The sequence below is a fragment of the Nansenia antarctica genome (assembly GCF_963989245.1).
Source record: "Nansenia antarctica genome assembly, chromosome: 18".
Classification (NCBI taxonomy): domain Eukaryota; kingdom Metazoa; phylum Chordata; class Actinopteri; order Argentiniformes; family Microstomatidae; genus Nansenia; species Nansenia antarctica.
The window spans coordinates 14,369,081-14,393,484 of NC_137691.1; the positions used below are offsets into that span (position 1 = coordinate 14,369,081).

General features: G+C 40.7%; 1 pseudogene across 1 annotated transcript in view; it reads right to left on the minus strand.

The window, feature by feature from the left end:
• Positions 1-4,947: 4,947 nt before the first annotated feature.
• The window catches only part of LOC308172983 (MAP kinase-activated protein kinase 2-like), a 33,071-nt pseudogene continuing 13,614 nt past the window's right edge, over positions 4,948-24,404 (minus strand). Inside the window, exons 4-10 of the transcript in view lie at positions 7,806-7,885; positions 7,166-7,292; positions 6,757-6,832; positions 6,037-6,161; positions 5,641-5,726; positions 5,293-5,373; positions 4,948-5,067 (exon numbers count right to left, since the gene is read on the minus strand). The product of the transcript in view is annotated as an MAP kinase-activated protein kinase 2-like (transcript). The remainder of the gene's footprint in view (positions 5,068-5,292; positions 5,374-5,640; positions 5,727-6,036; positions 6,162-6,756; positions 6,833-7,165; positions 7,293-7,805; positions 7,886-24,404) is intronic.

Sequence of the window (24,404 nt, forward strand, 5' to 3'; positions counted from 1 at the left end):
CACACACTCCCCAACAGCAGACCACTAACCTGTCATACACACACACACACACATACACACGCACACACGCACATGCCCACGCGCACACACTCCCCAACAGCAGAGCACTAAGCTGTCATATACACACACACACACACACACACACACACACAATATTAATTGTTGGTCATTTCTCTCTCTCTCTCTGTCTCTCTTTCTCCCTCTCTTTCTCTCCCTCTTTCTCTCTTTCTCTCTCACCCTCGCTCTCTCTCCCTCTCTCTCTCTCCTTCTCTGTCTCTCTCTCTCCTTCCCTCCCTCTCTCTCTCTCTCCTTCCCTCCCTCTCTCTCTCTCTCTCTCTCTCTGCGGTCCAGTCTGGGGAGCGCGAGCGTCTCCAGGCGGAGCTGGAGGAGGCCAAGGACAAGGCCCGGCGGCGGTCCATCGGCAACATCAAGTTCATCGGCGAGCTGTTCAAGCTGAAGATGCTGACGGAGGCCATCATGCACGACTGCGTGGTGAAGCTGCTGAAGAACCACGACCAGGAGTCCCTTGAGTGTCTCTGCAGGCTGTTCTCCACCATCGGCAAGGACCTGGACTTTGAGAAGACCAAGGTGAGGCGTGGGAGGGCGTTAGATAGGGGGTGTGAGGCATGGGGGGGGGGGGGGGGGCAGGGGTGAGGCATGGGGGGAGTTGGACAGGGTGGGGAGACACAGTTGTGAGGCGTTGGGGAGGGGGGGGAGGAGGGTGGTGGTGGTGGTGGTGAGACATGGGGGGGGGGGCAGGGGTGAGGCATGGGGGGGAGTTAGATAGGGGGTGTGAGGCATGGGGGGGAGGGGGCGGCAGGGGTGAGTTGGACAGGGTGGGGGGACACAGTTGTGAGGTGTTGGGGAGGGGGGGAGGAGGAGGGTGGTGGTGGTGGTGGTGGTGGTGAGACATGGAATGAAAATATGGTTCTCTTCGTTTGATATAGGGAGTCATGTCTTGGAGAGGGTTTTTACGCAGTGTTTATGGTTAGGCAAACCGCACAAACTTTTTTCCGCAACCGCACTATGCTGGCTCGGATAGATGGTTTCCCTTCACATAGCTGCTTTCAGTTGTAGCTGTTTCAACAGCTATGGTGGATGAGGAACCAACCATCCAGCCAGCCCCCTCCCCCAGTTAGGGTGCTTCCTGGTTTGGTGGATTTTGTGGCAGTGTGGAGAGGGGGGGGCATAGAAGAGATGGACTGAAGACGTGCTGGCCGGAAAACGTCTGTTTGGTGCTAGGACACTTTGGTTTCACCGACTAAAGGCTTAAGCCTAGTCCTCGACTAGATCACACTTTCAATGTAAAACCTCCATTGAAGATGCTTTTTTAGTCTAGGATTAGGCTTACGTCTTGTCTGGGACACCAGCACCATTGTGTTACAGTTTAAAGTTGTTGCAACTGTTTGTCCCTTTTCATGGGATTCACTTTCACACAGACTTAACTGAGAACTGGTAACATCATCCCTTTTTCCTTCATTTCCGCCGGTGTTGATTCTCCCTCTGTTCTGGACTTCCTGACTGAGTTGGGATTTTGATTTCCCTAAAGGAACCAGACATTATAGCTCACTGACAACCTATGTTGAATTGCAATTGCACTGAATTGAATTGAATTGAATTGCATTGCACTTGAATTGTGTTGAAGCACATTTTATTGTTTAAAAATAGATTTCAAATTTCCTTTTTTTTATTTTTTATGTCGGTCGATAGAGTAAATACATCTATTGATCTGCTCACACCACTGTGTTTTCACAACATCGCTGACCCCCTTTTTGCTTGCGTTTGGCCGTCATAAGATCAGGCTTTAAATATATATTTTTATATATACTGTATATATATATATATATATATATATATATATACTATAATATATATATACTATAAATTGACAGTTATAATACCTCTAACCTAAGGAAACGCACTCGAACACCGCTCTGTCTTTTGTTCCATCGTGCCCCCCCTAAAAGGCTCTGTTGGGTCTCGGGGGGGGGGGGGGGGGGCAGTAGAGCAACAGAACCACTCTCTCTCTCTCTCTCTTCCAAGTCGTAAAAGTTGCACAGTTGCTTAATTGGGTGTAATGAGAGGAAATGGCTGTGGCTGCTGTCCTGCTGTCCTGCTGGAGGAGCTGGTGGGAAGATGACGGTGTTGTGTTGATGGTTTGGGAAATGACCCTTGACCCCTCGCTGTCTCTCTCTCTCTCTCTCTCTCTCACCCTAGCCACGCATGGACCATTACTTCAATTACATGGAGAAAATCATCAAGGAGCGCAAGACATCGTCACGGATACGGTTTATGCTGCAGGACATAATCGACCTGCGATTGGTGAGTGTGTGTGTGTGTGTGTGTGTGTGTGTGTGAGTGTACAGGTGCGTGTGTGTGTGTGTGTGTGTGTGTGTGTGTGTGTGCATGTGTACGCGTGCGTGTGTGTGTGTGCATGTGTATGTGTATGTGTGTGTGCATATGCGTGTATGTATGTATGTGTGTGCGTGTATGTGTGTGTGCGTGTATGTGTGCATGTGTATGTGTGTGTGCATGTGTATGCGTGCGCGTCTTCTAACGGTGGTGGTTTTCTGGTCTCTGGTCCGCGGTGCAGCACAACTGGGTGTCGAGGCGGGTGGACCAGGGCCCCAAGACCATCGAGCAGATCCACAAGGAGGCCAAGATAGAGGAGCAGGAGGAGCAGAGGAAGGTCCACCAGCAGATGCTCAACAAGGACTCCGGCAGCAAGGGGAGGAGGCCAGGTCAGTCAGGCTCAGGACCCACGGAGAAATCCTCTTTAAGGCTTAGAGCACAGCCAGGCAGGGAGACAGGCAGGCAGGGAGACAGGCAGGCAGGGAGACAGGCAGGCAGACAGGCAGGCAGGGAGACAGGCAGGGAGACAGACAGCCAGACAGCCAGACAGCCAGCCAGACAGACAGACAGACAGGCAGGCAGGCAGGCAGACAGGCAGGCAGGCAGGGAGACAGACCGACAGACAGACAGACAGAGAGAGAGACAGACAGACAGACAGACAGACAGACAGAGAGACATACAGTCGAACTCACAACCTCCAAATCTACAGTCGAACTCACAACACCAGCCCTACATCTCTCTCTACCCCCCAGCCCTACATCTCTCTCTACCCCCCAGCCCTACATCTCTCTCTACCCCCCAGCCCTACATCTCTCTCTACCCCCCAGCCCTACATCTCTCTCTACCCCCCAGCCCTACATCCCTCTGTACCACCCAGCCCTACATCCCTCTCTACCCCCCAGCCCTACATCCCTCTCTACCCCCCAGCCCAACATCTCTCTCTACCCCCCAGCCCTACATCCCTCTCTACCCCCCAGCCCTACATCCCTCTCTACCCCCCAGCCCTACATCTCTCTCTATCCTCCAGCCCTACATGTCTCTCTACCACCCCGCCCTACATGCCATTATGAGTATCAGGTGGAAACACTAACCTTGTCCTCAATTTCCTTTCAGAATTTTGAACAAATGTACATTAAACTCCGAGCAGCTGTGAAGTCCAAACCACAGTGATGTCACCGGTGGAGGAGAACGGAGAGGGTCCGAAATGTTTTACAGTCGCAGAATTTGAAAGCCACGATAATCCCCACTTCAGTGTGTTTTGTAATACCGAAGCATTTTATTATATTTTTGATTAAACACAAATCCTCTGAATAACCTGCATCCATTGTTTGTGTCTGCCACCCCCCACCCCCCAAACTAATGCCATCGTCTAGTGCTTGTTTTCTGCATAATGTGCTCATTGATGTGGTATTCAGGCTCATGGTTATAAAGGATTGCAAGATACAGTATGCCTTCTATCCTATGAAACATTATATTACATAACACAGTTACACATTTGCCCTGGCAAATCATTGGCAAATTATTGTGTTTTACCTGTTCTATGTGTTCTAGTCACTCCCCGTTCTTCTCCCCGCGGCCCCTCGTTGGGCTGCACCCCCACCTGCTGGAATTGCTTCGCAAACTGTTTATTTCACTCAAACACATAGCCTACCTATAAATAGTACAAACCAGAGAAACTGATATCGGATGCAGTGGTGTCCTTTTTTCCAGAGCTGTATGCATGTATAACTGCCAACCCTAAAATGTTAAAAGATTATTTAAAACACATTAGCAATTAGGAAAATTAGGAACGCTTCACGATTGTGCGTGTCATCCGTGCGCCGGGGCCATGCTAATCTTCTCTGTATCATTCCAATTTTAGTATATGTGCCACCGAAGCGAACACAAACTCATTACCGTAAGGAAAGATCTTTGAAAGGGGCGTCCTAGCGGACATTTTTATTCATGGTTCGGATAAAACAGACTTGTACTTAGTATTATATCCATCAAACGTGCCTCAGCTGGACCCCGCAATCACGTCAGTCAGAGAAGATCAGTAAAATATACACAGATAGTCACCGTATTGACATATTATTATTTTGTAAAGTATAATGTTCTTATTGAGTCTCTGCCTCAAACGGAGCCGCAGTGCAGCATGGGAGATATGCAGAGAGCCTCGCGGTGATTGGTTAACGCCAATAAAAGGATCAGATTTCACATGGGGGGGGAGAGGCCATGCTGTACTCTGGCTCTGTTCAGTCAATGCTCAATGCTCTTATTCAATGCACAATAAGAACATTATACTCTAAAATCTCATCATATGTCCATATGGTATTATCCGACACTATCTGTGTGTCTTTTGCTGATCTTCTCTGTCTGAGGTGATCGGGCGGTCCCGCTGAGGCCCGTTTGAGGGTTATATCAAGTTATATCAAACTCCCCGCTGAAAAAGGCGGCTGGAAAGGCAGCTAATACAGCCAATCATGGACCTTGGATTATGAAGAACAGGCCAATGAAACATTGCGAGTTTCTGGCTAGGGAGGGACATGCAAATTAAGACAGATACGACAATTAGAACACTAGGTAGGTATCCCCCACAAGGATGACACGCAAGTTCTAAGGAGCAGGCCTCTTGCGTCTCTTCTGTAACAGGGGGTTGTTGGACGTATCCAGGTCTTTGATCATCACCTGGTCGTAGTCCACACGCATGGTGGCTAGAGCGCAGGTCATTTCCTCCTGTAGCCAGAGCACAACACGAGGGGGGGGGGGGGTTACTGTACACATCTAATGCTTTACCGCCACCTACTGGCTGTGTAGTGTTACAGCAGCAGGGGAGAGTTTTTAAAGGGAATCCTGGTTATTAAGACACGTAGGCCTTAATACCCTCTAATTGCCATCTCCTACTAAAATATGTTGGTAGAAAGACATGAAATATGTTCATGTCCGGATCTTCAGTCTCACCTTGACGTCGTCCCACAGCTCTCTCTCTTCCGTCAGAACGCGAGAGGTGTGCAGAGGAGTCGGTGGGACCACCATCGATTGCTGTCATATCAAAACACAGAGTTAACAAGAGCCAGTGACACCGTCCTATACAGTATGGGACCTCCCTTGTCCCGTATATTCATCCAATCACAGGTCTTCTCATGCGTACATATAGTGTAAATGATATAGCACCGATTCCTGCAAACCCATTTGTCCCGTATTTGGAAGTGAGAAAGTTTGCAACCCTAACCGTGCTCATGCTCTATCCACAAGGCTAACAAGGCTAACAAGGCTAACAGATCGTTGGCGGTCGATGGAGGTACCTACATTGATCCAGGGGTGGTTCATGAACTGGGCAATGCTCATCCTCTCGTTGGGGTCTGTCTTCAGCAGCTGGTTGATCAGCTGTTTGGCTGCCCATGGTGAGGTCATGAACGTGGAGAAAATAAAAACAGAATGTCAGACAAACTAGACGGTTTAAATGACGTATATCAATACACTCCCAAACCTCAATGTGTCTAGAACTACCCATCCCTAAGCAATGATTTAAAATCGTAAAAGACCTGTGTAGTTCAGTGCTACTGACTCTAACAGTTATCCTGACCCTAAAAACACTTCTCTTCAACTGAAACCATACAGTGTCCAGTCCAGAAGTCTTCTAAGTCCACTCTATCCCGCTCCAACTCAAGCCCATGTACGGTAGCAAACAGCGGACTGACTGACCTTCCTCAGACACCTCGGCCCACTCGGGGTTGGGGAACTGATATTGGCCCAGCCTGATTCTCTGCTTCATCCCTGGGGAGATGGCCTGGCCTGTGTTGGAGTAGAACGGAGGGAACCCGCAAAGCCTGTGGGACACGGCACACATTCATATCATCACCTTCTTAAAATAATGACTTACGTCATATTTTATATATATTTTTTCTTTTTTTGTAAAATAATATAGAATATATGATATTTAGGCAAAAACATAATTTTCCTCAAAAGTCACGTAAGCCATTATTTTAAGATGGGGATGATATAATAGAATAGAATAAACATAAGGATTTTTTTTTCTCCAGCCGCAACCAATCTTCTGGACAACACACAACACATCGAGGTAGCACAAGATTAGTTGCAGCTGCATATGACTATAGACATGGTGTTACACCAGCTACATACACACTCCCATTCATAAAACAGTCATTCAGAGGAGAAAGGGAGAAAGGGAGAAGAGGGAGGACTGATGGACAATGTTGCTGAGAGTTAAAAACAAAAACAAAAGAAGGTAGAACTGAGATTTCAAACGGAAGGAAAGTGAAAGTGAAGCTTGTGATATAATTCTAACACACACACACACACACGCACATGCACATGCACACGCACTCGCACACACACACACACACACACACACACACACACACACACACACACACAGGGTATACAGACACGCTCAGTACTCACAGGATGTACATGATTACGCCCAGAGACCACATGTCACATGACTTGTCATATTTCTCTGGCCCAAGCACCTCAGGGGCTGACAGACAGACAGACAGACAGACAGACAGACAGACAAACAGACAGACAGACAGACAGACAGACAGACAGACAGACAGACAGACAGACAGACAGACAGACAGACAGACACCCACATACACACAAGAGAGACAAAGGGACAAACAGTCAGAACGACTGACAGGTAGGGACAACAAGCAACTGAACAGTTGATAAAAGCAAGTCATAATTTCTGTATATATCCGAATCATCGCAAATACCTCAGTAAAATTAAGTGTAGACTCATCGGTTATACAAACCCATCCGATGTGAATATTGTGACTGGAAAATCCCTCACCATCAGTGCAACACTTACCGACATAGTAAGGGGTGTAACAGGGGGTCTGGAGGGAGTTCTGCAAGGTTGTCTCCTTGGCAAAGCCAAAGTCAGTCAACTTCAGCACTGCGTTGCTCTCCTCGGTGGTGTAGAGCAGATTTTCAGGCTGTGGAGTGAGTGTGTGTGTGTGTGTGTGTGTGTGTGTGTGTGTGTGTGTGAGAGAGAGAGAGATAGAGGAGTGTGTGTGTGTTTGTGTGTGTGTGTGTGTGTGTGTGTGTGTGTGTGTGTGTGAGAGAGATAGAGGAGTGTGTGTGTGTGTTTGTGTGTGTGTGTGCGTGCATGTGTGTGTGTAAGAGAGAGAGAGGTGTGCGTGTGTGTGTGTGAGAGAGGTGTGTGTGTGCGTGTGTGTGTGCGTGCGTGCGTGTGTGAGAGAGAGAGATATAGGAGTGTGTGTGTGCGTGTGTGTGTGTGTGTGTGTGTGTGCATGTGTGTGTGTGTGTGACAAAGAGAAAAAGAAAGCGAACCAGGGTGAGAAGAGATTCACTCAACATATTAGCACTTCAGCCTTCCAGTGTGACCTGTCTTAGCCTCATATCTATCTACGTGTGTCTGTGAGTGACAGGTGAAAGGACCACGCGTGCTGTGTGTGACATGTGTTTGAGAGTGGTGACTGACCTACCTTCACATCTCTGTGGGCTATATCCATGTGGTGCAGGTATTCGATGGCTGTGCCTATGTCCCTCATGATCTCAGACACTTCTGGTGGAGAGACATGGCAAACGGAGATCTTATCAACACAGAGCAGACAGCACAGGGTCCCAGGGCACTGTAGCACTAGTATACATCGTAGAACAGCAGTGTAGTAACTAGGGATGCACCGAAGGTTCGGCAGCCGAATAATAGGAAAAAAAAGCACATTGGGTGAAATGTAAATGTAATGTAATGTAAATCACTGCAACAGTTAAATAACATCCACCCTCTCCATTCTCACCACGTATTTCCCTTGCATCTGTTGCAGCACTGTGTCCTCCAGCATCAACGCCCTCGTGGCCGTCACCGTGGAGGACTTCATCCGGCCGGTGTGTAAAAATCTGACAGAGAAACAGGTGTCCTGGATCAACATGAGCCTGAGTGAGTCACTGGTGGCTCTTCACTATTCGTTCCACTGTATCAGTTCTGACTGTACTTACTGTAGGACCATGTTAAGATACCATTAAGCTAGTTATGGGTTAGGACACAGAGAACGAGAGGGGATGCAAGGGAATACAAACAATTTATTTTGAGGGTTAGCTTTATGAATGGATGAATGAATGAATGGTCTTTATTGTCATTGATATAGTACCAAAGGTACCAAACAACGAAATTTGGGAGGGGGGGCTCCCCTGGTGCTAGGAAAAAAAACTAAAAACAAGAAGGGAAAAGAGCTGGTTTACATAAATAAAGGCTATGTACACTATCCACTATACTATACTATACAAATAAAACACTGTGCTGTACTCTATGCTATGCTATACCTATTCTAACATTTCCTATCTCTGAACCTTATGTACCCGAGGGTTGTCATATTGCACATAGTGTTATTGCACATTCATTTAAAGTGTCGCAGTTTGCAGGTTTGAAATGTTCACAGTTGTGTTTCAGTATTGCACTTGATTTCAATCTAGTAGCTGCCATTAGCTTTAGGGTTAGGGATATTGATTCTGATAGTACACTAATGTAATGCATAACAATCTATGGAAAGCCAGTGTGTCATTTTCAATACATCTTGAAAATGCCTGTATTTGACAGAATGGTGTGATTGAGGAGATATGATTAACACTATAGTTTGACCATTTCCAGGTGTGTTCTTTGGGTTCCTCTGCATTGCAATGGCTGCAATTGCTTCTTTGATGGGGAGCATTCTGCAGGTACTTAACCTCATACATTGTTGTTTCTCAGTGAGACTTCAATCTTTAATCATATAGCTCTTTAGCACCCTCTGCTGTCTGTTAGTTGTAACCTGTGGGTTCATGGCAGTTATCTGTTTTTAGGCAGCCCTGTCTATATTTGGAATGATCAGTGGACCCCTTCTTGGTCTTTTCTTGTTGGGCATGTTCTTCCGCACATCAAACTCAACAGTAAGTATTCCCTATCTTTTCACTATCAATATCAATGGCATCACTCATTCATCATCTGTCTCAAAACAGCTGTTTCATTAAATACTGTATAAACATGAGCAGAGACTGTAACATCTGTTTCATTGAATACTGTATAAACATGAGCATAGGCTGTACGAGGCATTAAAGTATATCTAGGAAAATAGCACTATAAGTGCAGTCCTCAAGTATGAAATACCTGAAGCTGACATATTGTTAAAAGACTGCACTGTAAAGGTGTACTGTACTGTTATGTGTACATTGCAGGGTGGACTGTCAGGGCTGATCCTAGGTCTGGCTCTGACCCTGTGGGTGGGCATCGGGGCACAGATTTACCCACCCACAGCTGAAAAGACCGACCCGCTGCCATTCAATACCTCAGGCTGTAGCCACACAGTGGACCTCAACTTCACCACGGTGACACCATGGACCAGCCCTGTACCACTGACCACTCTGTCTGAGTAAGTCACCCAGAGACACATACTACAAATACTACACACGACGGTGTGTCGCTTATCCTAGAGCAGATGATGGCTCCATTAAGGTGGGCAGAGATGCTGGACTTTAAGTCACTGAATCAAGTGGATAATACTACAGATCAAAAAAGGATGTATACAGGAAATTAGCACTATACTACTACACTATCTACAAATAAAGGGGTCATTTCAATACAGTTTCTGAAGTGATTTCTTGAATCCGATGGGTGTTCTCTCGCTGTTGCAGTTACCGGCCTGCTCTGGCAGACTCATGGTACTCCCTGTCGTACCTCTACTTCTGTCCTCTGGGCACTCTGGTCACAATGATCGTAGGCCTGGTAGTGAGCATAATCACAGGTGAGTCACACTCTAAAGCTGTAAAAGGTCACACCCTTAAAGTACAGAAGGGTGGAGAGGAGAATTGAATGTGATCAAATTGATACCTGTTGCAGTTATTTAGGTATAGCTATTAGTCACATGTCTGACTGCGTTGGTCCTGTTCAGGTGGCTGCAAGCAGGAGAAACTATCCTCTGATCTGTTTGTAAGAAAGAGTGACCTGTTCTGCTTTTGTGACTCCCAGGTAAAGTATTTTCTTGCGTGATCTGAGCACTCATTTAGTGTGTGAATTGATTTGACTGATCAACTCTATACTAACTGACACCATACGTACCTTGTATCAAAGTATAACGATAAACACCTGCACATGTTTAAAGGTTCCTTGTGTATCCTTTGTCCTCTACAGGCATCAGATCCTGAGCTGAATGAGAAGGCTGGCTCAGACCTGAAGAAGGGAGTGGACAATCCTGACTCTAAAATCTCTCAGTTTGATATACTGGAGAAGGATGTCGAGAAGGTCACTAAGTTATGATGACTCCAACCACTGTGAAATGCTCCATATGAAGGAAAATGGAAATTTGCCCTCTCACATTTCCATTGTGGATCTGTAGCAATGATATGTATTGCCAAAAAGGGAACCAAGTGTGTAATTGTTTGGTGAAGTTGCTAAATGTGAAGTTTCTAAATGTGTGTGAATGTGTGTGTGTGGGGGTGGGGTGGGGTGCGTGCGTGTGTGTACGTGTGTGTCAGTGACATGAATGTGTGTGTATGTGTCAAATGAACACATGACTAGCATTATTGAAGCACAATGTCCAACAATATTGTACATAACCGTATCATTGTAATTTTGTAAAGAATCTTCAACATTGTGTAGATTAAATATATTAATCACTGAATGGAATGAAAATATAATTAATTATATTTATATGACTTCAAATATGTACCTGTGTATAGGAACAATGCTAATGTTTATTTTATATTTTACAGCACTGTGGGCTGATTTTACATCATTTTAATTTTGTGAATATTAGGGTTAGGGTCGTACCCCTTTGTTGTGCTAGTATTTGATTTTCATTGTTTTTGTTATAGTAATTTGGTCATTATTGTATATTCCTCATTGTCATGTATAGTAGTTACTGTGTGATTACAAAACAATGTGCTATCCTGAAGAGACATTGATGAGCAATATTGACTAAAAACATATACACAGGGTAGGCAAATCTCTGGTCTCCTTGACAACAGACAATAAAGGAAGTTGACAAAGAAATGGTCCGCCACTTACCTGTTGCAAGTATGTCATGAACACAAGCCCTCTGCTGTTTGTGGTCTTTAGGGAGTGGAGAGGGTAAGCACTTCTATCTACGGGTGCTAGGGCAATATACCATGTTCCTGGTTTTACTCTCTGGAGTGTCAATTGTAAACTGCAAGGTGAGCTAAAATCTATTTTCTGAATGTTGTGATCATGTTGGAATGACATAAGAATAATACATGTTTAATCTTCAGTTGTCATTTCCTGAAGTTTCAGAAAACAGGTGCAGTGATATTATAATAAGTTGCTTTGATTTAAGACGTAGGCTCTTGGGATTACCTTTTATGATGCTGTTATTTTTTGTCAAACCTTTCTATCTAAATACTCCTTTCACCAAGAAAAATCATGTCAAAGCACATCCATGGTCACAAACTGTTACAGTAGAGACAGAAATAAATGTGGTCGCCTTGATCATTATCAGCTGAAAATCTGAGCTGTAATTTTACTGAACTTGGACACATTTGTTTTACTTTTAGTGGACAGGTTGGTAGCAGCAGAAGACACACTAGTCATCTCTGGGGGACTCTACTAGCAACTACTAGCTTGATGGAGGGTGAAATCAATTTGGATAAACATAATTTCAACTCCCAGCCCTCACAATTCCGGCTTGAGTAGTCCCCAGGTAGCTATGAGGCCCCTTCCTTTCATTAATTTCAGCCTATTGACAATGATTCTTAATTGACCATTCTTGCCAACTGGCCTACATTGAGTTAGCTCTCTTTTAATTCTCTTTACTTTACCAATTGTATTGTATAGTTCTTGGGTAAGTTTCTTGACCTTGTTCTGTGGGCTTAATAGAGAAATTACTATGTACTAGGTAGAAAATACAAGATGGATATGATGATTAATTTAACACCATTTTCTTTAATGATAAAATCTATATAAATAACAATACATCATTGAATGTAATGTAGAGGAACAGGACAAGCAAAACAATGCTGTTAAAAGTAAGTGCAATAAATGTCATGAGCACAAAACCTCTCATGTTGAATGGACTCTATTAAGTCAAAACTAAAAAGCATTTTGTAGTAAAGTAAAGTGGCTGAACAGAAACAACATTACTCACACACTGTTACACAAAACAATGAATTTCACAAGCTTACATTTCAAATGTATTTTCATCAACAGCTTTTCTCAGCAACATTAAACATTTTAAGGCATGTATGAACGTGTGTGATGAAAGAGTATATTGCATCTCCAAACATGTAAAACACTATCCATCTAGGAAAACTCATTGGTTACGCAAAGATCTTTCCAGTGTCTTTTTTCTTCTTTTTGTCAGTGCCGGTGACAGCTGTCCAACCAGCATCCCTCATCCGTTTCATGGCAGCCAGCTTTAAGGCATTTCCAGGTGATTTCTGAAAGGCAGGGCTTGGAATCTGAAAATATAAGGATAATATAAAGAGAAATGAGGAAGTAAACTAGTAAGAAATTAATTAATGGCTAACTGTTAAATCATATAGCAATTACTTAACTACAAATGAGACTACTAAGATTATGACATATCATACTGTATACTAAACACCACACCACATTTGTGAATCAAATTCAATATATTACAGTTGTATTGAATGATTTAAACTACTGTGTGTACATCAGGGGGAGCATAATTGCAAGAGTGGAATATACAGAGGCTCAGTTTACCTTCTTGAACATGTCCAGTTTGGGATGCTTTACAGCAGGGACACTTGGTTGTAAGCTGCTCTTGAATGGCTCAGCTGCCCCAGCAAAGCTCTGTAATGAAAAGAACCAGAAGAACATCAGTATGATCCAATATGTGATGGGACGTATTATCGGATGTATTATCATGTACTTTGATGTATGTGATGGGACAACAAAAAAGTAAGTAAGTAAATAGGTGAGTGAGTGAGTGAGTAAGTAAGTAAGTAAGTAAGTAAATAGGTGAGTGAGTGAGTGAGTAAGTAAATAGGTGAGTAAGTAAGTAAATAAATAGGTGAGTGAGTAAGTAAGTAAGTAAATAGGTGAGTGAGTGAGTGAGTAAGTAAGTAAGTAAGTAAGTAAATAGGTGAGTGAGTGAGTAAGTAAGTAAATAGGTGAGTAAGTAAGTAAATAAATAGGTGAGTGAGTAAGTAAGTAAGTAAATAGGTGAGTGAGTAAGTAAGTAAGTAGGTGAGTGAGTAAGTAAGTAAATAGGTGAGTGAGTAAGTAAGTAAATAGGTGAGTGAGTGCGTAAGTAAATAGGTGAGTGAGTGAGTAAGTAAGTAAATAGGTGAGTGAGTAAGTAAGTAAATAGGTGAGTGAGTGAGTAAGTAAGTAAATAGGTGAGTGAGTAAGTAAGTAAGTAAATAGGTGAGTGAGTGAGTAAGTAAATAGGTGAGTGAGTAAGTAAGTAAATAGGTGAGTGAGTGAGTAAGTAAGTAAATAGGTGAGTGAGTAAGTAAGTAAGTAAATAGGTGAGTGAGTAAGTAAGTAAGTAAATAGGTGAGTGAGTGAGTAAGTAAATAGGTGAGTGAGTAAGTAAGTAAGTAAATAGGTGAGTGAGTGAGTAAGTAAGTAAATAGGTGAGTGAGTGAGTAAATAGGTGAGTGAGTGAGTAAGTAAGTAAATAGGTGAGTGAGTGAGTAAGTAAGTAAGTAAGTAAATAGGTGAGTGAGTGAGTAAGTAAATAGGTGAGTGAGTGAGTAAGTAAGTAAGTAAGTAAATAGGTGAGTGAGTGAGTAAGTAAGTAAGTAAGTAAACAGTGTGTTCTTTAAACACCAGCATAAAGGAGAGTCATGATTTACCAATAAATCATTCTGCTCAGAGCTGTCAGACTTGGGATCAAGCTCCAGGGTACTCCTCCTCCACAGCGCTTTCTCAGTGGAGGGTGGTGTTCTAATTCTGTAGGACTACAGAGGAGACCATTCAAGGATACATACAATAAGGAGAATCCTTTGGGTGAATGGTCTGCAAATCATGGTCAATAAAACATAATCAATAAATACTACAAATCAACTAATACCTTAATCCGTGGTGTTTCTCCAACCCTGTTGTGAATGGAGTTGGTGTTCCAAGATGGAGTTTTGAGGCCTTCATTTTCATTTTCCTTTGACACATGAAATGTACAATGTAAGTTAATCAACGTCATGATGCAGTGATCACACACCGCACATGTCAGTAGCACAATGAATGAATGCAACAAATTAACTGAAATGAATCAACTGATACCTTATTTTGCAGTGTTAATCCAACCCTGTTTGTGGAACTCCTCGATGGAGTTTTGAGTGCTTTATTTTCAGTTTCCTTTGACACATGACACATACAATGTTCATGTACAAAAAGTCATTATACTGTGATTATTCAATACAACCTCCTATTCCACGATATGCATCCAGAATATTACAATTAATATTTAGTGGGGTAATTAAGGAGGTTCATCACTTACATTGATGTCTGGAGTTGAAGAAACTCTCTTGTTTGAGCTTTGGGATGGGGTTGGAGTGACAGTCTTCTGCTTTGTCTTAGAGAAATCAAACCCAGGCCTCTTGGAGACAGCTACTTTTGGGGTCTCAGAGTATTTTATTCTTTTTGAATTTGATTCAAGCAGCTAATTGTTCAACATAGAAAATGAAATGGATTACTATCAGATACTTTAAAAATACACAAAATGGAATACAGAGCATTTATCCCCAGATATACAGTATATACCTGTTTACTCTGTTTCTCCAATTGCTGGCTCATTTGCAGAGATGCCATGATGTCTTTTTTCAATTCTGTTATCTCCTGTTGTAAGTTCTCCTAAAACCCAACAGGACAGCATGAATGAGTAAAACACCATACATAACATCATTGTCTTATCAAATTACTGCATTGGAGTAATGAAATAAATGATACGTCAAAATGTCCTTACTACTGTACACTTACCCACTCCTTCTTTAATTGTTTTAGTTGTTCTTTCAAACTCTTGGTTTCTATGTTTTTCTGTGACAAGTCCAATTCCTGAGGAGAATTTCAAGAGCCATTTCCATAAAGTGCTCAGAGCAGAAGTACTCACATTAAATGTCAATATACTGTATACATATATACTATAATGAGCATACCAGTGATGTTCTAATAGCATCAACCTCTGTTTCTTTCCTCTTCTTCTCAACAAGCTCTGCATCTTTCTCTTCAACCATTTTGTCATACTGGTTCTGATACCAACAGGGAACAACATGTTAAATAGTACGAGGAACATTTCATTTCGGCAGTGGAGTGGATTACTTTGTGGACATTTATCATAGGACAACCTTACCTTGTGCTTTTCCACCAAGGCGACCATATCTGCTATTTTGTGCTGACATTTGATTTCTGCATCTTCCTTACACTTGATGGCTTCAACAGCTGTGACCTTCCACTGTTGTACCTGCAGGGAACACACTGTATATCATGTATTTTCAGACACATCTATTGGGAGCTGAAAATGTACTGCATAAACGTCCAAAGAATAACCTCTTTCTGGAGCTCTGCTTCAGAGGTTGATTTAGTCCCAAGATCATCAATCAGTTTTTGACATTCCTCATCATTCAGTTGTTGAATATTATTTGACTCCTCTTTTAATCTGTGAATCTAAAGTGGATGATATAACAACTGCATTACAATGTGGGAACATTTCCCTATACTTTAAAATATGTATTTAGGTTCATTAGCAAAACAGATATTTTAACATATTGCTGTAGATGCATTCTGCTTTTAATAAATAAGTCATAACATGCCATACCTCATTTTCAAGTTGACTGGATTTTTCCACCTCCTTTACTCTTTGTTTTTTCAGCATTTTAATCTGGGAACAAACAAGGAAACAATTAGCTAAATGAAAAACAATTATGTTGTCGAGAGATGGACATTTTTACAGATGATATTTGATAGTCACTACACACCTCTTTTTGACATTCATCATGGGATTTAGTTTTACCCTCCAATTTTGTCTTCAGGATGGATAGCTGTAGAGAAAAAAAGACGCATTTCATACACTCTAGATTTCAGACATGGGGACTTGTTTGATTCCTTGTTTTTTCCTAATCACCTTTGTTTCCACTGATTTAATGTGCTTCTCTTTTTTAGTGAGTTCAGCCTGCAATTCTTCACACTAGAGAAATGAGTAAAGAGAACATATACTACATTCTGTAATATTTGGATGGAGATTTGTATACACACACAAGTTGACATGTTCACTTTCTTACACTTTCTTCAAGCTTCTTCTCCAAATTCTCAGTGTCTTGACCTTGTTCTTTTATGTTGGTGTTTAATGACTTCACTTCCTCTCTATTGGTAAAAAGGAGAAGGATTTTTAAATTGTCTTTCTTTACAGTGTATAATTACTCATATACAGATGTGGATATTCAATCTAACCGTAATTGATGATTTTCTTCTTCAAGTCGTTCAGTTTCTTTTGTGATGGTCATCTCTTTTGTTTCAATCTCCTGATTGGCGTGAAGATATTTCCAGCACATCAACACACAAAGATGAAAGAAGCAACATATTGTCTTGCAAAGTACAGTACACTGTGGGGCTTTAACTCACAAACTACCAAAGAGTTCCGGAACACTAAGTGTTTTATGTGGTGTTAAGCCCAATGCACACGGCGTGCGATTTTGTCGCACCGCCGAATTCGATTCTCCATTCACATTCATTCATTCATTGGTGTGAATTGAGAATCGAATGTTGTCGTGAGACAAAATCGCACGCCGTGTGCATTGGCCTTTAAACTAGCAACAATACTTTGGGGCAACTTTATTCACCCTCAGCACTCAATGAGTTAAATATTATAGCTAAAATGTTCTGTTTACAGCACCACATTTTCAATTCAAACCTTAAGATGAGCTTCAATAATTTTCGTCTCTGAGGACTGATTCTTAATCTGCTCAACAATGATCTTCTTCTCTAGTTGCAGCTGGTTGAAACGTATAGATAGCTCTTCATGCTTCACCCTGGGGAAGTCACATTACATTATTATCTTTATAGTGGAGGAAAACCATCCTGACATTATTGTGTGTGTGATATTCCAACTAAAATAACTCACTCATGCTGTGCAATGTCTTTCTTTAATTTCTCTATCTCCTTGATGGATGTTTCGTCTTTCCTCAACGCAACAGATAACTGCCCCTCAACCTCTTGTACTTTACTCTGGGGAAATATAAAATAAGTGGTGTGATTCTAGTCATTTAACATGGTGTGATTGTTGTTAAGTATACCAGCTTTTATGTATTCAAGGAAAAGGTGGACAATGGAATCAAACCTCAGTCACAAGGGCTTTTTCCTTCAAATCATTGTGTGTGTCTTCAGCTTTTTTAAGAGCCTTCTCCAGTGAATTGTTCTCTACAGACCTTATCTCCATTTTAATCTAAAAGAGTAAAAATACATGCCTATAATTCAAATATAACTATTTTATCACAGCTATTAGTAACCTGATGCCTTTATGTTTTAATTACACATTTCTGTACACAGCAAACCAGGAAAGGATAAAGGATTCGTTTTTAAAAAGCTAGACGATTCTTTGGCGTAAATTACTATAACATACCCATTGTAGCCACATAATTACAGTACCTAATAACAAAAACAAGTAAATACCAGTGCAAACAGTATTATGAAATAAAGTTGAAGCAAAATACTTCCGCTTAAAGTTGTGTTGTAGACTAGAATAGATTATTTGTAATGGACAGAAATGTATCTATATAAATGTATCTATAGAATTGAATGTTATCTCACCTTGAATTGCTGAACTTGCCCATTTTTCTCTGCAAGATCATAAGTGAGTTCCAATGTTCTGTTATTCACTACTTCAATCTTTTCCTCTAGTGACAGGATAGATTTGGATTTGACATCCTACAGACAATAATTAAATAATTATGACACACACTATTAATTACAAAAATGTAAGAATTTGTTCAGGATGTTTCAATTGATGGTCTGGTTTCTTAGCCTGAAAATAGTCTATGGGCTAGGATCAACTTTAATTCAGGATTCAGAGTTGTTTATATAGCCACTACAGCTAACTTTAGCCTAACTAACAAAAACAACATTGGGAGTGATGGGGGCTCAAAAAAGTGTTCAATATTTGCAGCCAAATCGCCCTCAAAGTAACTTCCAAGCAGGTCAGAGAGTTCATTGAAGTGATTGTGGCCACAAATCTTGAACGTCTTTATTTTTTTTAGCTCCCATCACTCCCATTGTTTTTTTGTTAGCAGTGACTAAAGTTAGCTGAAGTTAGTAGTGGCTATTTAAATAAGTCTGAACCATGGATTAAAGTTTCTCCTAGCCCTGAACCAACCATTTAAGCAGAGTGCCAACTTGTGTTCAAAGTTAAAATTAGTCATTCTAGTCATTACCAATTCGTCCTCCAGGATTTGTAGCTGTCTGTCTTTATTTTCTTTCTGCTCTTTGAGTTCCTCTGGAAGACAAGAATGATCTTCAATATATAGTGCATATTACAAAACTAAACTAAAATGATACAAACATAAAAAATGTCCCCTCACTGGAATAATGCATTACCTAATTCAGAGTTTTTCCTGTAAAGGTCGTTGGTGATTGAGGTCACCTTCACTTCTAGTTCTTTCGCCCTGGGGAAATGCAAGTTAACATTAACACTGTAGTAAACAGACCATTTCAGTGATGAGTATTGGGGGGGAGGGGGGTCTGCTGAACCTACTTCTCTATCTCCAATGTCAATGATGTTTGCAACTCCTGAGCTGTGGCCTGAATCTCTAAAAGCTTGTCTGTTTGTAGATCTTTAATTTGATTGAGCTCATCCAGGCTTGCATCTTTCTGGATGAGGACTGTTGCATATTCCTCTTTATTGAGCTCTAGTGCAGCAGCAATAGCTTTACGACCTTCCTAAACATTCAAAATAAATAATGCATGGTTTAAATTACATAAAGCTAAATAAGTATCTCCAATGACCAGAAGGTTCTTTCTAAATATACAGGGTGAATTCATTGACATTTTATTTTCTCTACATCCAAAGACAGCGTATGAAACAACATACTGTACTAACCTCAGTATCTTTATTGAGCTGCTCTGCTCTTTGTAGTTCTTCAAATAGGGATTCTTGTTCCTGTTTAGAACTTTGAAGGACTTCATGTTGTTGGTCTGTGAAATGAGATACGATGTTCTTACAGTTTACAATTAATGATAATATACCAATGATGACTTATTGTCAGTCCTACTCTAACATTCAGTCCTACTCTAACTCTAAACAGCAATGTTTTGGGAGTTGAAGTGAGTGCATAACATACAGTAGGCAACACATGTTATTTAGTACAATAGCATAATTAACTTGGAGCTCATTAACTCAAATTTGTAACATCAAGGAAGTGCTTGGTATTTAAATAACTTTGAACAGTGTTCAACTTTATATTTTTCTTTCTTGATATCACGATTTGCATTTATAAACTCAATGACAAATGTCATTGTCTTGAAACAACTTTCATACTTGCGGTCTCTTGTAACTGTTTGAAACTCTCCTGGGTTTCATGGAGGTTTAGCAGGATTTCCTGAAGTTCATTTTCTTTGTCCCTAATTTTAACCTGAAGTATTACAATCTGTGGAAGATAATTCCAGTTTTCAGATTTAGCCTACATGGTCACAGTCAAATTCCAGTCACAAGATGCATTATTAATAAGCTAGGCCTATATCAAGAGTCCAAGAGTCTCCAACTTCGGTAATGTAGTGTGCAGGCTCTTGTTCCAGCCCTGCCCTAACACAACATATTAAATAGCCTGTACACCATATACCTACATCAGCGCTTCAGGACTGGAATTGGAGAGCTCTAATTTATTCATTTATTAAAGAGAGATTTACTGCTACTGACAAACCTCCTTTTGTTTCATGCTGTATTCTTTCTCAAAAGTCTCCTTTAGTTCTTCAAATTGTTGCAAGCCCTCTTTGACTGTTAAATGATTAGAACAGAAGAGTTATTGAACTTAACCTTTAATAGTTACTGTAGGCCCTAGGCTATACGATTAAAATTCACATCAGACAATGTCCACAACAACAGAATCTATACTACCGGTAACCAATACTGCCCTGCAGAGGCTAACCACAATACCTAAAAACATTTATAAGTTATAAGTGAAATTATAAGTGACATTTTAAGTGAAAATCATAAGTGAAATTTCAATATCTGTTTTATCTTGTTACAAAATGTCAGAGTTCAACCAATCCAATCAATTTTAGAGAAATGTGATATAAATAATTGCAGTATTGCATTTGGCTGGATAGTCATTAAAGAACTTTAAAGCCATTTTCTCAGTTTCACTGTTTGCGTAGTTACTGCGGTTAGCCTCTGCCGGGAAGAATAATTCTACATCCTATTCATACCTTTCTGCATTTCATGACGGTTAGTTTCATCTTGAACACGGAGGCCCTCAAAGGCATTGATCATCCTCTACAGTAACAATAAACATGATCATCAACAAACAATTTTTCTACCAACTAATATTACCCTGCACATACTCCAAAGAAGTATTTTTGGAGAGGAATTAAATAATTTCAATCAAGAGATGAGGTGATGACATTCACCTGGATATTCTCACTATTCTCCATATACAGTTGATGGGTTTCTTCTCTCTCAGACTCACCTAAGAAAACATGAAGTATAGTACAATATACTAGAACTAATAATATAGTACAATATACTAGAACTAATAATAAAGTACAATATACTAGAACTAATAATATAGTACATGGGCCACAACACGTCAGTCTAATCCTGCAAGGTAGCATGTAAAAACATTTGGTATGTTATACTCACATAGATTTATTTTCTCAGCTGATCTTTGAAACGTATCCTTCAGTATGTTACATAAGTTCCGTGTGGCATTCATTCTATCAGGGAAATAAGGATTAGCTACATATAGAACACATTCATGATTATATAAGGTATCTGGAAGCTAACCTACACATTCTAATTACTAAAACTAATTGTACAACTTCAACTGTATGAAACAGCACGCAACTCTTTCTGACTAATTGATGGCTCTTTGAAGCCTCGGTTCAGTGTCACTGTTCTTAAAGTGTGGATTCCACTGAATCTAGCCCTCTATTGCAACAAATCAGCCGATAACAACAACAGGGATCATTTTGTTGACCCTAGCCTAAGACTAGATTGTTGAGTAGGGCCTTATACAGTGTAAATTAATAACAAGACAACATTAATTTCACACAAAATCAAATACTATACATACTTGTTTCTAAGATCAGCATTGTCACCGATCTGTTCCTCAAGTTTTATGCTGAGACTTTCATTTCCAAACTGTAACAAGCAGACAATACATCTGTGATGAATATACCAAAGGACAACAGCAAGTCATTTACACCGCCATTTCAAAATATAACCTGTTCTACTTACTTGCAATTCCTGGATGGCTTTGCGTTGAGTCTCAATTGTTCTTTTATTTTCTTGTAGTTTCCTATCTTTCTGTACAGCTTCTGAGTCCACTTTGACTTTCCAACATTTGACTTTCTCAACTTCATCATATAGCTTTGAGCACAGTTGACTCGGTTTGCAAATAGTCTAGGGGAATATATTCACACATAAACATATGTCTGAGAGTCTAGGGGAATATATCACACATAGGCCAATATGTCAGAATTTTTCTATGATATAAAAAATATATATAATATACAGTAACATGGTATTACTCTCTGAAATGTTACACAAAGCAATAATCTAGATTAGCTACACATATCAAGACCAAGAATGGTCTTTGAGAAAAAGTCTGCACTCTTCACACAAGCATTTCATGTTTACTGACTTCCTCTTCTTCTTCTTCTTCTGGCACAACTGTCATCCTGGATAGGCCTACATCTTTTGAGAAACAGAATAATCTCTGAGGACACACTGCTACCTCCAGATCTATGTGTGACTCACACTTTACAGAGATTTTTTTTTTTTTTTTTACAACAATTCCAGTTGACACACATTGTCTAAGAAATCAGGCCTACACAATAACTAATGTTTAGGAAAATAGTAGAGTTATATTTGGATGGGTACAAGCATTAGTGTGGCACCAATATTATTCGAATCAATGACATACCTGCTCTGGTGGGCTTCATAGGCACGACCTTTGCATTGGGAAACGGCATACTTGATGCTTTTTCAAAATATTTATTGTAGCCCTACAATAAAAATAAACAAATAAATAAACACAGTAGCTTAAGTATGCCTCATTGTTGAAGTTAAACACTGTCACACCAAATGTACTGGCTTGCTTTTGTTTGGTTGTAGACTTTACATTGAGTTGCCCCCAGTTGCTGTCAGTACAATACTACCTAGGACCCCTACTTGACATATGAGCTACTGTAGGTTAATATATATATATATATATATATATATATAAGCCTACAATGTTGAGCAGTGTGTGTTGTTACACATGGCATGTGACAGTCCTTAGGCGTCATTCCAACAGTCCAATGCGTGCCGTAGTGACGTAGGCAAAGCTACATCATCTAGCTACATCTATTCTACCACATGAGTTTATTTCAATGTCTCAATGTTTCATTTAAATATATTTGGATGCTGTTCTGTCTCGAGACCAACTGCCGTCGTAGCCCAACGGTCTCCTACGGGAGAAGACTGGTGTGATGTTATTCACTCATCCGTGGGGGTGTAAGACAGACATGTAGACATGTTGATGTTGTAAATGATGTTACTTACTGATAATAGTACGAAATAAAAGTGAACACTCTACTCCATGTTTACTGAGCAAAGCAGTTCGTGTCATGTACTGTACCTAGCTACTTTAATAGCATGTCAAATACATTCGTACTATATAGTCTGTGGCGATTTAACCCTTTCTTTTAAGATCAAAATAAAATAATAAAAATAGCTAGACATACCTGTTCCTGCACAGAAGGCCTGTAGCCGCACATGTCCTCGAAGCTTTCCTGAGGTTTAACAGGTTTGACGGTGGACACCTGTCCTGTGAGTCTGGGAGGCACCAGCAGCTTGAAGTTGATTAAGTTGAATCCTCTATCTCTCTCCATCCTGTCAGCACTGTGGTCCTATTGGCATAAACATTACGGCGTTAGAATGTGTTGCTAATGTTATTTACTACAATTACCTCAATTGGTACACTTAATTATACAGTTCCCAACTAGCTACATTTAAAGTCCGTTAACGTTAGCTGATTGACACCTGACAAGGATCAGCTAGTTATAACATGCTAACAGTGGGCTAGCCACTAGCCAGGCAGCTCAAACAGTCCGTCGAGATGCTAAATAAAGCATATACTGGTAAGCTTATGAGCAAGGGTATTTAGCAATATGATATTTCGATAAATAATTGAGGCAATTTGTAATATAAAACCGTGTTTCACAAAACGGTGAATTACCGTGACCTGTCGAGTTGAGGGAGACCGATGTTAAACGGCAGTTTGTTCTCGACGTTCTACAAGCAGGTGAGGTGAGGTGAGTCTGACCTCGAGCTGCAGTGGGCGTGGCTGAAATTCAAGTGTCCATCAAAACCGACTTCAAATTTCCCGGAAATAACTGCTCGCCTACTAAATTTCTCGCATACTCAAATCTCGCATACTGTACAGTTCGGAACGTACTACATACTCAAAATCTACGTCATATCTAGTATGAGTAGTATGCTAGTACGCTATTCCGAACACAGCCAATGTCCATATTCCTACTTTATTCTTTGTTTCTTTCCTAGCGACAACATTGTGACAATTCAACAGTGTTGATGTTATATGTGTAGGCCTATGCCATGAAAGTATTATTCAATGTTGTGTTATGTATTGATTTATTATTATTATTATTATTATTATTATTATTATTATTATTATTATTATTATTATTATTATTATTGATTTCCCCACCCTAAGGCCAGACAGAATTTGTATTTACAGACCAGAGCAGATGCAAATAATAAGTTGTACTTGTTTACAAATTTGTTTTATTTATAAATGCATTTATGTTCTATTGTATACACTGCTGCCTTATCCTTGTTTGGCTATAAACACATTCATATGATTTAATCATTCCATGATGTTTTGGTGAAAACATTATGGTCACCATTTAATGGACACAAATATGT